At 36.2% G+C, this 18,719-nt stretch overlaps 1 long non-coding RNA gene and 1 pseudogene across 1 annotated transcript; both read left to right on the forward strand.

The window, feature by feature from the left end:
• Positions 1-299: 299 nt before the first annotated feature.
• Positions 300-799, forward strand: LOC122137547. Its single transcript, XR_006154938.1, has 3 exons — positions 300-379; positions 502-537; positions 696-799. It is a non-coding gene; the product is annotated as an uncharacterized LOC122137547 (long non-coding RNA).
• Positions 800-5,475: 4,676 nt separating this feature from the next.
• LOC122137584 lies at positions 5,476-16,220 on the forward strand (annotated as a pseudogene).
• The last annotated feature ends 2,499 nt before the right edge of the window (positions 16,221-18,719 follow it).

An 18,719-nucleotide genomic window follows, 5' to 3' on the forward strand; every position in this document is an offset into this window, starting at 1 on the left:
TCTCCCCCCTAAATTACAATATTGAAAATAATAATCAAAGATGATGCCCTTTGTCAGCCTTTCATGTAATATGTCCCCGAAAAAGTTAATATTCAAAATAAATTCTTTTAGAGATTTAAGACATTTCACCACCTCTGTAAAAGGTTGAGTTTTAAACGTTTACAGGCAATGTTAAAGCATTGTGAATAAAGTAATAGACAATGCAATGTCCCGTTGACCCATGTACGCAGTGATTTGTAGCACCTGTGACAATCTGTAATCTCTCCTGAGGTCTCTTTGGGTGTTGATTGTTTTTCAGCCAATGTTCTTAACGGGTCCATTAAAGCAACTCAAGAGGATGTGCGACAAGACGAGAGCTCTGGCAACTGGCATTATGATTGTGAGAGCACACATACATATTCAGATATCATATACTAATGCACAGAGAGATTCAGTGTTTTATAAAATTCCCTAATTGGTCTTTTTCCTTTTTCTGTAAACCAAACATTTGTTGTTTTAAAGACATGCCTGGTGCTAACCTTCTGTGCTGCTTTTTGGGTAAGTGGGTTTCTTAATTAGCATGATTTTGTTTTGTTATGCTTATAAAATTGGTGTCATAATGTGTTATGTAACACAGTGTGTAAATCTGCATGTTTATTATGATAAGTAATTGTTTCCTTTCCATATCTTTTTAATTTCTTTGTTTTTGTATTTAGTGGAAGAACAAAGGCCTTGCTCTGCTGTTCTGTATCCTCCAGTTTTGGCCTTTACATGGTAAGATACCAGCCATAGTTACGTTCTTTATAAATGACTGTATAAAATGTTGTAATTGTATGTAATGGGTATTGTCCAAGACACACAAACTAAATGTGTATATATAAGATGAGTGAAAGTGAAACCCAGTGATAAGACAATCAAAAACCACCTTTGACTTATGCACCCATTAATTGCGTATAAGTGTATGTTTTCTTTTTAATGGCCTGGCCTTATTATCTGACAGATTCACTGTAATAGGCCATCCTTAAATTTCACACGTCTCTGTGATTGGCCCAGGCTTTGTCAAGCTTTCAGAGTTAATTTGTGCTTTCAGTGCCCACATAAGTCAGGAGTCTGAGTCGAGGCTGATGACCCACGGGACAACTTTTTTTTGAGCAAATTCTGCTGGGCAACTTTTTTTTTTTTTTTTAGCAATGTTTTTTTGGCACTTTTCCATTGAGAATGGGTATTGCTTTCTAAATTTATATTTGGATATTTTAGATTGGTCATGGGCTCCATGTCTGACCTAGTTGCCTGTTGACGGCAACATTTTCCAAAGTTGCATGGCAACATTGCTCAAAAAGTTGCCCAGTGTATCATCAGGCTGAGAGTTGAAGTGGATCTTTGAATTTGAGCACCAGAATGCAATTTTGCCACTTGATTTTGCAAGCATTGAGATTATGTTCTTCTGCCCTTTTACTTGCTCCATCTCTGAGTACCGTGGTCTCAGTGGGTGGGTTTTGGAAAGAGGTGATGTGTTAAAGACAATAGTCTATCAGAAGTTGCAGAATGGCTCAAGTGTTGCTACAGCGACCTTTAAAATCCATGCTAACATGGACAGTGTTTGTATAGTGTATCTAACACTGGAGATATTTCACAGACATTATTCCGTATCTCAAGCCTATAAAATCATGGCAATCGTTGGCCGCTGCTCTTGGTATCTATAATACCAAAAACAACAAGTATAATGCAGTTAAAGCTGCTGTTATTCCATAGTAATTGTGTATGACAATCAAGTTAATGGGGGTCTATAAGGTTTGTGTGCGTGTGTACAACCCTTTGTCATGGTGAATCAATGTCTGCACCGGACAGTAAAACCTGAATTTTTCAAACACTCTCACGACCATTTTCGCTCTCAACGACCAATTTTATGCATATTTTATGAGGTGGGGGGGTTAAATTGATTTTTTTTCGTACGACCTCGTTCATTCAATTTAATACATTTTTCTGTGAATTTCGGTAGGTTTAAGGGGTGGTCACGTTTGTATGAATTCCTATGAATTTGAAACCTCATGAAATACATATTTTTTTTCCACAAAACGTGTTAATTAGAATATGTACAAATTGCTGTGAGATCAGTTGGAATTCTTTATATTGTGGGGGACATTTTTTGGTCCCCGTTAGGAAGGCATCATAAAAAATCACACTGGATGGAGCTAAGGATTGTTGTTTGAAATTGTACTAATGCAAATTATTTGTGAGGGTTAATGTTAGGAATGAGGGAGGGGATAGAAGAATTAGAAATCCTTGGGACGTATATACTTCATTAATGTCTATTAAAAGTTCCTCATAAACCTAATATAGGGAAATGTAGCTTACGATTTTTTTATATTGTATCTGTTTAAAACATTTATCCCTTTTAGTTCCACAGGTATAGCTCTACCTACATTCCTTTTGCAGGGTGGTTTTCTTTTATTTTCAAAACCAGACATAAAAAAAAGCTGTTGACCAACAAATCATAGTCACTTGAGGAGACAAATTCACAAATAAATTAGCTAAGTGATATAGCAAAGTAACAAAAATGCGATTTCAATACTGTCAACTGGAACTAATTTAATTATTTTATATACATGTAAAAATGTTAAATCAAGCTATTCACATTTTCAATCTCAGTTTTTGCAGTTAAGTGCCTATTGAGTGTAAAAATTCATGTAATATGCTGGTATAGACAAAATCAAAATGCTGTCAAATATAGCAAACAAGGCACTTTAAATCATCTGTTTTTGGCTTTCGGCGGTTGTTTAGCCTTTGGCCTGTTTGTTTTTAATGTAGGGATGCAATTTATTAAGTTGTTCTCCGCGTGCTTCAAGTGGATGCCTCTACATTTGGCCTCTGGCTGTCTCTCTGTATGCTGCCTTTGGCTCCACACAGCTTCTGCGTGTCTTAGCCTTCAATGCGGACTCCTGTACTCTATCTTGCAGCCTGGACACAGACACGCTCACCACACTGACCAGGCTGCCCTTACTCTTCCCCAACGGATGGACACTCTCATCTGTGTGAACAAGCACACACAGTGACAAGTTACTCTCTCTCTCCCACACACACAAACACACCACACACACACACACACACCACAACTGTGCTTACATTCCACAGTAGGGAAATATGAAGAATGAAACCAATCTAATTAGGTAAGTTTGGTTGAGTTTTCAACACTGCCCTATAGTGACATGTTTGGTGCAGCGAGATTGAGCATCTTCCTTTACATTAACTGCTGTGTATTGCTTAATTCGTTCCTACGTGCCTTCCTCTCTGCCGTCATCCAATGATTACTTAAGGATTAGATTGGGTAGAAATGTAACCAGTTGTTTGCAGTTTTTTAGGATTTATGTTTATGTACTTCTTTCTGCTAGAATAAGACAATGATGAAGGGCTTTTCTAAAATAATTGATCCAACTATATTTTAGTTCAGGAAGTTATCGATTATAGGTAAGTAAAAGGATGACAGAGAAATGTCTTATTATTATTGTTATCTTAATTAGAATAAGGTGCAAATATTAAACTCTCATTAGGGTGCCAATGTATATTTTTTAATGGTCCATTTCTTCTCAAACAACTCTATTTTTTCTTTGCATTCAGGACGTAAAATTATGTGGGCTTTTTCTGATTAATGCTTTTTATGCCTGTCATTATATTTCAAATCATGTTCAGACACATTTCCTTTTAACTGTATTAATTTAAAAAATGACAGTGGTGGTTTTCCTCCTTGTTTGTCTTTTTAAATGTCTGCTGAAGTATCCCTGCCGAGATTAATTTTTATTTATATGTACAAAAATATTTTTCTGACTGACAATATACATTCAGAATTATTTTGTGACAAAATGGAAATTTTCCTGCATCATGATGATTATTTGCCCATGTTTGTTTCATTATATAAATTTGCAATTTAGTCTGAGGTGTTTAAGAATTGTTACTGTGCGACTGTATGGACAGTCATTATAACAATCCGATGCTATTAAAAGTTATTCAGATTCATTTAGTGCTACGTGAACTCAATTTCTCTTCTCTAATTCTAGTTTTACTGGTAGATTCCACGTGAGTGATCCTACAGTATTGTAATGATAAAGTACCTTACTGTGCTGTCGTTTAAGAAGCCCCGTCCCACAAGCATCTGTGAGTCTCAATAAGACTTGTATGATTTGACTGATGTGCGTAAGTCATCTCTGCTAGTGAAAGGTCAGGGCGGTTGGTTTGCTGATTTTGATATTGCCGGCGGATTTTTTTCTTTCTCGCTAATGAGACTCTTTTTCTCGGATTCATAAACATAACCTTTGAATCCTTTAATCTCCATGCCGCGTGGCGATCTGTGCTTAGGGCGCCGGTCTCTGGATCGAGTTTCCGGTTCATTCTCGCCCGCCGCAGAGAACATCCAGTATTTGATTTCTGCTCCACATTGGCTTCCCACAATACTAAAGCTCTTGGACAGTATGCCCTTATTTACGCCCTCACATATGAGTCCATCTTGTGAAATCACAGTTGGATCTTCTGATGCTTCATACATGTATTAATAAGTTTAAAACTTCGTGCTAAGATGTATTGCAATTCATTAATTTTATTTAAAAATTGTCAGGAACTATATCAGTCATTTTCGGTTTGAACCCGAGCAAGACGGTCCTATTACATAAAAGGCACAAATATGTGCTAATCTAAAAGATAAACATTCAGAAGGGGGAGCTTTGGTGTTCTAATCGTCAGATGACAAATAATTAATAAGTTTATTGTGTATTCTAGGTTATTGGACATCATTTCAAGATCTTTTAAATATTTTTTTCTCTTGACCGTTTTAACGCCGTAAAGAAAAGGGGGAAAAAATAAAAATCCAAATACACTATTTGTCAAGAAATTGGAAAAATACTAAAGGAGCTGTATATCAAGTCTTTTTTTCAAAGTGATATGTGTTTTTTAAATAAAACTACATCACGCCGTTGAATACATTTACAAGTTGGATACATTTTACACACACACACCACACACTCAAAAATAAAAATTACGAGCTGTCCATGGTTCTGAAAAAGCAGAAGAACCTCGAAGTCATTTATATAATTGCAGGGTTATAAATAAACCTATATTGCATAAAACAAATCCGGAGCGTGATTGTCCATGCATGTTTATCATTCTTTTGCTTGAGTTAAGGTAGGGTTTATCAGACTTTATTTGTTCTCTCTGAAGCTTTATGCCTGTAAGTTTCCTTTGAACTTTCTGCCTATGGTTTTTCCTGTTATTTAAACAGCATAATATTTCCTAAATATAAATGTGAAGACTGAAAAAAAAAAAAACCAGAATGAGAACATTAAAGGGGTGTTTGACTGAAAACAAGGGGTTTGAAGAAATCACTTAATTGGAGAGCCCACGTGACCTGCCGTTTAGACTCCCGTCTAATGAACCGGTTTGTCCGCAGAGAGCTGAAGGTACAGATCAAACACACCCCACTGCTAGCGTATAAGACGTCTGTTTTCGTTTATGGTTGAAGCCGTCCAAAAGTTTTGTTAGGCCACACGTTACTTCTAAATCTTCCTCAAAATTCAGAAAGCTAAGTTAAAGTCCAGTTCTTTTCTATTGTCCAAGCGCGTGTGAGATTTGCCCTTCCTCATGAGTTGGATGGAAAGCTGAGGAGCGGCGGCGCGGTGACCGGTGCGCGGGGCAGCAACGACTGCTGCAATTCACCAGACTGCTGAGCGTCGTGGAGAGCGAGTTACAGGCCGGCCGAGAGAAAGGGAGACCCCACTGAGAAACAGCTCAAACGTCACCCTGGAAGATTCCGAACTCTGGATGAAACTTCAAAGAAGTGACCAACGAGATGATTGGTGACCAAGAACGGCAGTTGACAGCCCCCCCCCAAACAACAAACCGTCACCCTGATGCCAAGTTGTAAAAAGTCCTTTGATACAAGCAGTTGGTGTTGTTAATATTAATTAATAACATTTTGTTTTGCACAGAATCTGCTAGATAACAGGTTCGTGACGTTTACCACTCGAACTTACGGGATTTATTTTGTTCACAAATTACATTCAGAATTCTTACATTCAGTAATGACAAGGTTCTTGGTATCTTTTTATATACATTAAGGACGTGGTTGTAAATTAATATACTATTAATTCGTTGTTGTGTAAGAAAATTAGGTTTTATATAGATATATATATATATCACTATATATATATATAATATATATATAGATATTAATACACACACACACCCACACACTAAATAATCGTATAATTAGTATAAAGATTAGTAAAGAAATATGGTATTCCCTTCAATATGTTGATGGTTTTGAATCTAAACTTTAAAACACATGGTGTTAGTCTTAAATCCTTATGGAAAATGTTTTTAAGTTGTCAAATGTTTATCAAATTTTTAGACAATTTTTTGATTTTTTTTTAAACAGTATATAAAATGTTCCCATTTGGACACTGAAGTTAGTAGGTTATGATTCATTATAATGTGTTTGCATTATTTAACAATATATAAAATCAAGTGATATTTATTTTAAAGCAAGATAGCAAACACTTTAAAGCAAAACGTTCCACAAAAGATAGCTTATTTATTAGGTTTTTAAATGATTAAACAATATTTTATACTATACTTTAAAAAAAAAAAAAAAACCTGCTTCAATTAAATTTTCAAAATTGGATCAAAAAGTTGTCATTGGACAAAAGGGGATTTGCAGATGGCCATTGCAATGACATTCAAGCAATCTTAAAATGTTACTTGGGTAGCTCATCTTACACAAACTTTTAGGGGCGTGTACAATATAAAAATGACTGTAATAATTGTTTCTAAGAGAAACAGAAAACAATGTCCAATTGATTTCGGAGTGGTTGAATCTAACTTTAAAACATTATGTTAAAGTCTTAATCCTTATGAAAAATGTTTATTAAATTTTCAGTTTGTAGTTTTGGTGTTGTTTTTTCTTTTTTTAGAAGTGCTTTATCAATTAATCAAAATCAAACAATGTTCCTGTTTAGGCAGGGGTGTCATCATGTTTGTGATTGCTGGTATTCGGCACATGGTGGTGGTTTTATGTTTTTTGGAACAGGCAGATTTACTTTAATTGAAAAGGCTTGTTGTGGTGTTATCGACTGAAGGGTGACTTGACCAACTCATTCAGTAGTTTACAGGTCAGCTCTGCAGGTGGGTGTCCTTCCAGTTTGCAGCCCCTCTTCAAACGTGTTCTCATCCATAAAAATAATCATGGGGGAAAAAAGTGGAAAATGACTAGCGTCCAACCTCTCATGGAAGTTCGTGCTTGTAGAGTTCTTGGCAGTACAGTGTGAATCATTGTTGGGGATAACTTTTTAATCACGTATGTGAGTGTGTGACAGTTTTTGGACAGATTGAATTTGATTTTGTGTCTAAAAAAGATGTAAAATCCAGAAATGTAAAATCTTTGGTTCTTCTTTATGTGGAAAACAAAAGAAGATGTGTATTGGTCAATGTCAGTTGACCTTGACTTTCATTGTATGGACAAGAAAAAGAAATTAAATAAAGATGTTTCAAAAGTTTTTTCCTACACTTATAAAATAAGATACTTTGAAAAAATGTCTTGTTTTTTTTGTTTTGTCGAATCATTTTGGGTTCCCCAAAGAACCTTTCAGTGCACAATTTTTTAGTGTAAACAAACATTGTAAATAATCTGAAGAACACTCTTAAATATAAAAGTTCTTTTCTAGCATTGATGGGTTCCATGACAGAACCTTTAACATCCACAGAATCTTTTTGTTCCACGAAAGGTTTCTTTTTAGTGGAAAAATGTTCTTTTTGATTATTAAAATGTTTTTTTTTTACACTGAGAAGAAATAGGTGTTTTTTTTTTAAGAACTGTTAAGGTTCAAAATGGTTCTTCTTAGGCATTGCTTTGAAAACCCCTTTTGGAAGCACTTTTTTTTAAGAGTGAAAGAATCTTTTTGTGCAGTGAACCATCAATGCCAATAAAGAATCTGTATTTTAAGAGTGTACAACTGGGTTCAGAAACACTTTTCACTCAGAAAATTCCTAGTAAATTTCACAAATAATTACCCAAGAAACTACATGTTGATTTAAATGGGAAATTTTGAAGTAGAAAGACTGAAATAGTATTTCCTTGTAAACAAACTCTGGTAAACCCCTCGTTTTATTTTTACAGCTTTGAAAAAGCATTTTTTTTTTTTTTTTGGAGATTCAGTAAGCATTCTTCTGTCCTTTTGTAAGAGGATGTTTTCCAGGTTCTGAAAGTCGGCGTGACGGGTCTGGATCCCCACGCCATGTATTCATTCCTGCTGGACTTCAGCCCTGCAGACGGTCACCGCTGGAAGTATGTGAACGGCGAGTGGGTTGTCCCCTGCGGGCAAACCTGAGCCTCACAGTCACAGCTGCGTCTACATCCACCCCGACTCACCCAACTTCGGTGCCCCACTGGATGAAGGCCCCGTGTCCTTCAACAAGTCAAACTAACCAACAAACTCAACGGAGGTGGTCAGGTGCTGACATGCTGACCACACTACCAGACACACATAAGTTGCCCACACTCCACTTTCTTCGGCCAATTTCTCAACTAAATCGTTCCCTGTAAAATGCCCCCTGCACATGTAACGCAGGTGTGTAATGCCGTATGTGATCCGTTCCATAATCTTGAGTAGCCTCTCTGGGCTCTTGTGTGTTCCAAACAGGCTTCTGTAGCTTTTAGGAGTCTTGGCCTGCCTTTAAAATCACCCTGTGCGCTGCCACAGGGAAATTTCAAGAAAACTTTTTTTTTTTTTTTTTATGTGCATTTATACAATTAGTGCGCTCCTCTGCATTCCACTTCACCTATGGAGCCCCTTTGTTCAGCAGGGACTGCATGTAACAGGAATAAACAGCTCTTAATTGCCACTTTTTCCCTCGTTTAATGCTTAAACTTCCTGCCGTTCAGACAGAGAGTGGTCTACTTCAGCTAGCCATCCTGGCTTTCAGCGGGGCTGCTGCGAGGTGCTCCAGCCCGCTCCATTCGAGTATGACTCCGCACACCAAATTATTATTGGTATTTACCCATGACCCCTCCCCTGCGCCCTCCCCGCCACCCATCTCCTTTTCTCCTCTATTCCTGTCTGTTCCCTATTTTACCTAACCCGGGTTTTTTAAACACGCAGAGCTGGCAGCAGAGAGGACGATGAGAGAGAACCAGCTCTAAATGAAATAATTGCTGTGGTTAGTTGTACATTATGGTAATTACCTCTGTTTTTTCTATGCAAAATTAATTTAGTATTTAGCCATCAGTCCTTAGATGTTCAAAAAGTCAACATATTAAAAAGGAAGCGGGGACAGAAAAGCACACAAAGCCCTTTATGTCCCCTGTAGCCATGCAGATGAAGTACCTGCCCCTCATCAGTCATTTGTAATCTACCAATTAGAGTAAAAAAAAAAATTTGCTGCTTTTCGCTCTCGCTCCATCCGTCATCTTTCCTCAGAATTCCATTCCATAGATTTATTTGTGCTTGATATGGTCACCTGCAGTCATCCGACAATTTTTTCACACACACACACACACACAAAAATGCTGTATCTAAATGTAAGACCTACCCATACACGTATAGTGTTTACTGTCCAAATTTTTCAGCTGATGACTTGGAATGTTATGACACAATTGTAATCCCCACTGTTTTTATGGCATAAATAATTACGTATTGACAAAATAGTCTACATTTTATTCCTTATTTGATTAGACTTATTGCTCTTAGTAGGATAGTTCAACTAGATCCCCTTCACCCAAAAATGAAATCCTGTCATCATTTACTCACCCGCAAGTTGATCAAAACCTAAATGAGGTTCTTTCAGCTGTTGAACCCCAAAAAGATGATATGTTTTAAAGGGGTCATATGATGCAGTTTCAAGCTTTCCTTTCTCTTTGGAGTGTTACAAACTGTTAGTGTGCATAAATAAGATCCCTAAAGTTTCAAAGACTAAAGTCTCAAACCCAAAGAGATATTCTTTAATAAAAGTTAAGACTCGTCCAACGCCCTCCTAAAACACCTCGTTTAGATGCCCCACATGTCTACGTCACTGTGTGGGAAGATTTGCATAACGCTGCCAAAATGTTCACGCAAAGAAAGAAGGCGTAACTTTGATTCTCGCTGTAGTGTTGCCTGCTGGCCTGCCCACCACCATGTTGTGGAGATGCTGCTTTCGTGTGAAAGTGAAACTACTTTGTTTGGCCTTCCAAAAGAGGACACAACTAGAAATCAGTGGTTAAGCTGTATTTAAGTTAAGTTGTATTAACACTGTTCCAGAATAGTTGGACCCAAATCTTAGAGTGTGTAGTATAGCACATTTTATGGAAGACTCTTTCCTGGGAGAGTAGCCTACAATGCTTCTGTCGATTTGTCCTACGCTGTCAGATTTTCCTACCTCCCATTAAAACAGTGGGTAGTACAATTCGACAACGAAAAATGCTGCCGATAAAAGTATGGTTTATTAACATCTACACATACCATAACCCTAAACCTACCCTTTAGAGTAATGCAAATACAGTAATTATGTGTTATATTCGCGGTTGAAGCAATAAGGGATACATTTACAGTAAACCAGCAATAAATATTTTTTTCTACGTATTAGATTGTGTTTTATAAAAGTCTATACCTACCCCAACCCTAAACCTACCCCTTACAGTAATGCAAATACATTAAATATAGTTGTTATATCATGAAAAAAGGACGCGATATTGCTGTGCGCATGCGCAGTTAACCCCTGGTAGGTATAAAATCTGACGGGTAGGATAAAATGTCAGGACACCAGCTGTAACAGAGGCTGTTTCTATATAGGGGGGGCAATTCCACTTTGCAAGGACAAGTCTGGTGCTTCTGACTCACAGCCCTGTAAGTACTTTTCATATTTAAAGAATTTGCAACTGTTGATTCAAACGCAAGTTTTGAGCAGTGTAGAGTAGCGCTTGTTGTTTGTTTCGTTTCTTTCTCCGATCACAAATGCAGACATGGTTTTGTTTTACGGCGTCGCGCTACCAATATCAACGCGTAAAAAGGCAGTATAAGTCATTATAATCAGTAATTATGTCCCCACTGAATGCAACAAATGCCTTGTTTTTAATGGGTTTTATTGGTTTGGTTGTCTCGTCTCACCGGGACACAGCATCACAGTATGGTAAGGGGCGTAACATTTTCCGTCATATGCTTGAAGAATCCGGCCAATCGAAACAGATTGGATAGCTGGCCAATCAGAGCACACCTCGCTTTTCAGAATGATGAGCTTTGTAAAAATCTATGCGTTTCAGAAGGCGGGGCATAGAGGAGCAACAATAATGTACAGTATGTGGAAAATAATGTGTTTTTGTGAATCTTGAACTGCATAAACACATTGCATTACACCAAATACACAAAATAATGTTATTTTTAGCAACATCATATGACCCCTTTAAAGAATGTTGTGGTAACCCAACCAGCCATTGACTTCTATAGTTTGGAAAACAATACTATGGATGTCGTGGCTTCCATCAGCCATTTATTACCAACATTCTTAAAATATCTTCTTTTTGTGTTCAGCAGAATAGAAAAGAAAGTTATACGGGTTTGGAACAACTTGAGGGTGAGTAATGATGACAGGAATTTTCATTTTTGGGGTGAACTATCCAATTTTAAAGTACTGTCAAAATAATTAACACAGCCATCAAACCGTATTTTTAAATTTTTGCCATACAGCACTGCAAAATAGCCACCCTGTCAGGTAACCTCATACAAAGATGTTGACATTATAATTAGAATCATTAAAGTTAGACATTAAACTACTAATTTGACATTAAAACTTTAATCTTATAAAATCTTTAATCTTATAAAAATGTTTCTTGAGCAGTAAATCAGCATATTAGAATGATTTCTGAAGGATGATGTGACACTGAAGACTGGAGTAATGATGCTGAAAATTCAGATTTACCATAACAGGAATACATTACACTTTAAAATATATTAAATGCATATATTATATGTAAAATATGTGATATGTAATGTTTGTGGATTTATGGGTAACTCATAACTGAACAAAATTAAATGTATTATTATACCCCTTTACAAAACAGTTGTATAATATGCTAAGGATTTCATTCTGTGTTGGTAATTCTTCGTTTACATTCAAAACCTTTGCCGTTTTGCATCCTGCTGTTGATACCTTAAAATTAATTTTAAAATATATACTTGTGTACAGTATGAACCTGGATTTTTAAAGTTGGTGTGTTAATAGATCTTCTGTAATAATCTTCTTACTTCCCTTTCTCTTCTGTTCTGTTTAACCTGGTCCAGATCATGCTGAATTCTCTCCATAAGTACGAGCCTCGATTTCACATTGTTCGTGTAGGAGGCAGCCACAGGGATCGGTGACCAACATCTCTTTTACAGAAACTCAGTTCATCGCTGTAACGGCCTACCAGAATGAAGCGGTTTCGAGCATCTTCACAAAACATTTAAGTTCAACATGTCTAACGAGATAATTCATCCAAAAATGAAAATTCTGTGATTTAGTCATTCCAAAAAAAAAAAAAAACAGGTCACATTTCTTACTACTGTAGCCCTTTGAAAAGTCTTGTTGTTTGTTTTGCTGCTCTTTCCCATGCAATAAAGTGATAGTCAAGCTCCAAAAAGTAGTCTATACAACTTGTGCACTACAGTATACACCCACATCTTTCTGGATGAACTGTACCCTTAAAATAAAGCTTGCTTATGTTTTGCTAAATCTAAAATATAATGACTATATGAGATATTTTATCCTCACAATCCTCTATGCTTCTTCCTTTCACAGATAACTGCACTGAAGATAAAGCACAATCCATTTGCCAAAGCTTTCCTTGATGCAAAGGAAAGGTACAATTAGTTTAAATGACATTAAACAACAAACACCGTCAGTGTCAGAAGATAAGTTTTCTCACCGAGTTAACAATGTGTACTTCAACTCATAATAATATCATAGCGGGCATTAGCGCTAGTCACGCTAGCATGACTGTGCGAAATCAGCCATGATTAGCGACCAATTATTAAACGTTTATGCTTTGAATCGAGTGAGTGTGTGAGTAAAGGAGCTTGTTGGAGAGGCAGTGTGAAGTGAGAGTGAGAGATTTTGAGCGGCTACAGTGAAGAATGGTGTGAGATATACACAATAATGTTGGTGGAATGAGTACTGAATGACTGTTCTCCAGTAAATATAGTCATAACTTCACCAGAGCAGAGGTACAACACTACTGAATTGAGAGTATACAGTGTAAATTTTAACTATTACGGGTAAATCTCATGTTTAACCCTCCCCAAAAATGGTAACACTTTAGTTTAGGGACCATTTCTCACTGTTAAACTTGCTTAACAGCATGCATTTCACTAGCATATTGGCTGTTTATTAATACTTTAAAGCATACGTTAATACCTTATTCTGCATGACCATATTTTGTACATCCCTTAATCCCACCCCATACCTAAACTTAACACCTACCTTACAAACTATTTATTAAGAAGCAGCAAATTAAGATTTTATTGAGGATAATGCTATACTTAATAGATGGTTTAATAATGATAGTTGGACCTTAATAAAGTATGGCCAAAGAAATTATATTTTGCATAAAGAAAATTTAATAATATGCATTTATAATTTAATGCATATTTTATGGCCGTAGTATTTTGGATTGTTACATTATATTCATGACAATTGAAAAAGAAAGATTTCAGCCGTTTTTTTTTTAAATTAACAGAAATTAAAGGCAGTACTACAAATATTTTGATATAAAACTTTACTATTTAAGTAATATATATATATATATGTGTGTGTGGTGTGTGTGTGTGTGTGTGTGTGTGTGTAGGTTTTTTCCAGCACAGTCCATACACCAGTGAAATATGAATACTTTGAAAATGTGATGAAATTAGAAGTGATGTATCATAATGAGAGTAAAAGTATAAGAGAGATTATGAAATATTTACCTGTGAAAGGATGTACATCCAATAAAAACCTGTCAGCAGTGTCACATTGGCCTAAAAAGAATATAAACAGTGGGAAAAAAGTCAAAAACCCGACTCATAATACCATACTCTGTTTTGCATAAACACTATAACCATTCGTAATTTTAAATACTTGCATTAATGCATACATCCATAAATGCACACATGCTTTAAAAAAAATAGTGACAATAAAGATATTTAGTTGTTACTAAAGAATCAGTTTGTAATGATTCATCATCAAAGAATTCTGTGAAAGAAAAATGTATCAGTTTTCACAAAAATAAGCAACACGGCTGTTTTCAACAAATAACAATAAGAAGTGTTTCCTAAGCACCAAATCAGCATATTAGAATGATTTTCTCAAGATAATGTGACACTGAAGACTGGAGTAAGGACTGCTGAAAATTCAGCTTTGTGCATCACAGGAATAAATTTGTTACATGAGAATAAAAGACTTCTTTTAAAAACATGAAAAAATCTTACCAACCCAAACTTGAACAATAGTGGTGTATGTGGTTCATTTATTTGTATTATTAACCATTATGATATATTAATTCTATATTTGAGGTTTGTCTCATGCATGAAGCTTTTTCTCTCCATAGGAGCCATCTTAAGAATCCATCTCGACACTTTCCAGCTGAACACCAGCATAGGGGGCAATCCAGACTGTGTAGGCATGTCATTTTGCCTGTTTTTGGTCGGATCTATAGATGTAGTTACGAAATATATACAGCATCTTGTTATTGTGACTCATATTGGGTGTCTACTTGGGGGTTGCAATGCGTATGGTGTTATAGCAAATCCAGACACTCTGTGTTCTGCTAGGGGTGGAAAACTTTTCCCGTCACCCAGTAGGTTTAACCACTTACTCCCCACCATGGGTAACAAACACTACCCATGTCTGGCATGGGCACCGAGCACCCCGTACCCATCACCACTACCTGGCCCCGCCCTCATCACCACCACGCCAAACTCAGGTTATTTAAACAGCGTGCAGTTAAATCCTATCTGTACTTACAGACCCGTCATGCTTTTTGTATAAAGCTAGGGTTTCCCACATGCAGGAAATGCAGGGGGTTTGTTATGCTGATGAAAAGCTAATAATTAATAAAACTGAATTTGGGTTCACGTAACGGCGGCTTCTCCACAAACTCGTTTTCTGCTGTGCTGTGAGTTTAATGCATTTTGGGGAACGCAGTATGCCTGATTTCTCTTTTATATTCACATTTGCATTTTTCTGAATTTTTGTGATTTGAATTTGAAATGAAGAATTTAAAACATAAGTAATTAGTATTGTCTTGCAGTGTAAAATACAATTGTTATAATTATCAAATAATTATTTTGTACTTTGCAGCACCAATTGTAATTTATACCAGGTAATATATTTCTTAATTTTTTATAATTTGTTAAACGAATCATAATTATTAAATAATAATAATAATATGATGTATTATTCAATAAAACAATAAGTATATATCTATATATAGATCTATATATATAGATCATATATATAATTACAAATATATATATATTTGTGTTTACTTGCATGTCAGTGCGACCATAACCAGTCACATTGAGAACCATCAATGTACAAATGTGTCTTTAAATTAGTCCAATTATTATCGTAAATATTGGGGGTTACTTCCAAGTATTTTAATGTTCAAAGAGTTTGGCTGACAAACAAATTGGAGCCCTTATATTAAGGGAATAATTAATCTAAAAATCAAAATCAGTAATTGTTCACTCCCAATCACTGTTTCAACTTGTATGTCTTTTCCTCCTCCTGTGTAAAAACAAAAGGAGAAAAGTTAAAAAAATGCACCCAGTCATTAATTACTGTATAATAAAAGTAAATGGGGATCCATACTCAAGCTCCATAAACTGACAAAATAGTTTACATATAGTATCACGTCAAGGTCTTCTAGTTGTCAGTTTTTTTCTTTAAACTCACTTCAGTTTTATCATTTTTCCTTGAAGTGTCTCTTTCTGAGAATCTGCGTCCAGGTGGTGCTGTGCAGATTTGCTCTGGTCACGAGGGATGGACAGGTGTGTCTCCTCCTGGTCCTTCTGCGATGCTGTCTGTGCAGCCTGCCTCTCAAGCTCTCCTGGAGACCAGCAGGTCAGAAGGAAAACCCACTTTTAAAGTCTTAGGCAATATGGACAATATTTCCAACAGTAAGTGAATAAGCTCATGTGATTTTCAGTCAGTATCCATGCCTGTGGACTGTGAGCAGTTGCACTGTATCATCCAGTCCTCCGGGGGGCATGTGAGGGGGTGTGAGCGCCCCACACAGCCAGTTAGGCACCCGTTGATGGAGGGTCCACCTCAACGTCACCCTGCTCTTTTGCTGAGGGCCCACGGACCAACCACCTGAGGTGGTGTGGATCAAGCCAATACAGTAGGTCAGAGCGGGGTTAGCTGTCCTTCTGTCTCCACCCTTCATTTTTGAGTGTTCTCTTTTAGTTGCAAAGAAAGATGTGTACATTGTCTTTGAAGATTGTGAGTGTAACAGCGGGTTCTGGACGTGTCAGTGTTCCCTGTCCCAAATGACTCCATCAGCCTTTTCTCTCAAGTTAACTTCTTTTATATCTTTTATGGTCAAAAAAGGAAACTTTGTGTGCTTTCCAGCGTGTTGTAAACGTGTCGTATACGTATTGTGTGGGATATTCCAGTCATTGCAAGGGATCTGACGCACAGCTTTTGTTGAATGTTGTCGTCAAAGTCAATGTCATCTAACGGTACCACAGATGTCATGGTTTCAAATTCCCAGAGAACACACATCGGGGATTTAAAAATATTTAATTTGGCATAAAAACATCTGTTCCTATAACGATAAATGTACATCCGTGTTCAAAATTTTTAGGGTCTGTAAGATTATTTTGAATGTTTTTTTGAGATTTTCGACTTTTAACAACTCTCTTATACAAACCCAGATTGCATTTATTTTGTAGGAAAATACAGTAAAAACGGTAGATTATGAAATCTTAGTATTAGTTAGTTTAATTAACTTTTCTATTTGTAATATAATTTAAAATCTAATTTGTTCCTGTGATGGTAAATCTGGATTTTTCAGCATCATTACTCCCAGTCTTCAGTGTCCAATGATCCTTCAGAAATCATTCTAAGATGATGATTGGCTGTTCAAGATAACATGTCTGATTAATCATCAATGTTGAAACACCCATGTTCTTTAATTTCCATGGAAAATGGGGATATATTTTTTTTTCAGGATTCTTTGATAAATAGAAAGTTCAAAAGAACAGCATTTATTAAACTAGAAATCCCTTTTAACATTATAAAAAGTAACATTATTACTATCACAAGTATTGACTTTTGTTAAAAAAAAAAAAAAAAAACAAACTTACTAACCCCAAACTTTTGAAGGGTATTGTACATGGGAACAGACACTTGTTCCTGTTATATTCTTATTTCTTTTTTCACATCCTTTTTTGTACATTTGTACAGTCTGGTATAAGTTCAAGCTGTTATCTGAACACAGAAAATCTGACTGGAGTGACTCGGAGAGAAAGCTTAACACACTACAACTGTGGTAAAACTCTACAATTAGGCCCAGGCATGAAATGGTTAGTTAATCAATTATTAACCCTTTGGCCTGTGGAAAACCGCATGTTTTGGCAGGCACAGTGGTTTCGCTCTTACCTGGACTTTTTTTCCCTCCACAACAGCAAACACTTTCATTCACAATCTCTTTTTCTCACTCTCTCTCTCACTCACACACACACATATCATTGCATTCACACTTTCACAGGCATAAACACAAACACCTTACAGTTGCATTCACACAACTACACACACCCCGTTCTGCTGCTTCCTCCAAAAGCAGGCCTCACTTACCCGCAGTTTTAAAATGCTGCATAAAGAGAAGACAATTATTCCCCCATCATATGTTTCCGCTCTTGAAAATATTATTTTAATCGTGCCGGTGGAGTGGACCACTCTGTTGTTTTCACATGAGTGTTAAAAAATAATGACGGCTGTCCAGTTGAATGGGCCCTTGGCATGTTTTGGCCACTATGGGCATGCAGCACACTCTCTCACACACAACCACACACACATACACACAACCTAAACAGACATAGTGACAGTGTCTAGACAGCTTCAGAAGGGACCAAGAAAATGTTTCTGATTTTTATTTTCTTAAATCCATTGGATCTCTTATATTTTCGTTTTCCATTTCTCTTATATTTCATATTAGTTACTTATTTTTGGTCTGCGATGACATATTGTATTTTAAGCCTTTAAAAATGTTGAAAATATAAAAACATTAATTAGAGAACCTGGATTAAAAAACCACCAAATTCCCCCACAGCTGATATACGACCCCAAAGACCTAAGAAATAACTAAATAATAAAAATCACTAGCACTTTAATATGAGGTGAAAAAGGTGACGACTACAATAGTCTTTGAACCTGACTGCTAGGGCACTATGTACCTGACTGTTTAATATAAATAAAAAAAGACAGAACTTATGTACAAGACTTGTATTGTTTTGCTGTTTTTAAAGGACAGTTTCAACTCCAAAAAAATTTTATGTACTTACCCTCAGTCATGCTAATTTTTATGGAAAAGTATTTTTTTTTTTCATCCATGTTTAGTACCAAAAGTCTTTCAAAAAAATCTTCTTTTGTTTTTTGCAGAAAAAAAGCAAGTCATACAGAACTCTCGTATACAGGATATAGAGTAAGTAACGGAATTTTGACTTTTTTGGGTGAAACTGTTCCTTTAATGAGACACTTTTAAAATATCA

This window comes from Cyprinus carpio, chromosome B6, assembly GCF_018340385.1.
Source record: "Cyprinus carpio isolate SPL01 chromosome B6, ASM1834038v1, whole genome shotgun sequence".
In the NCBI taxonomy this organism is placed as follows: domain Eukaryota; kingdom Metazoa; phylum Chordata; class Actinopteri; order Cypriniformes; family Cyprinidae; genus Cyprinus; species Cyprinus carpio.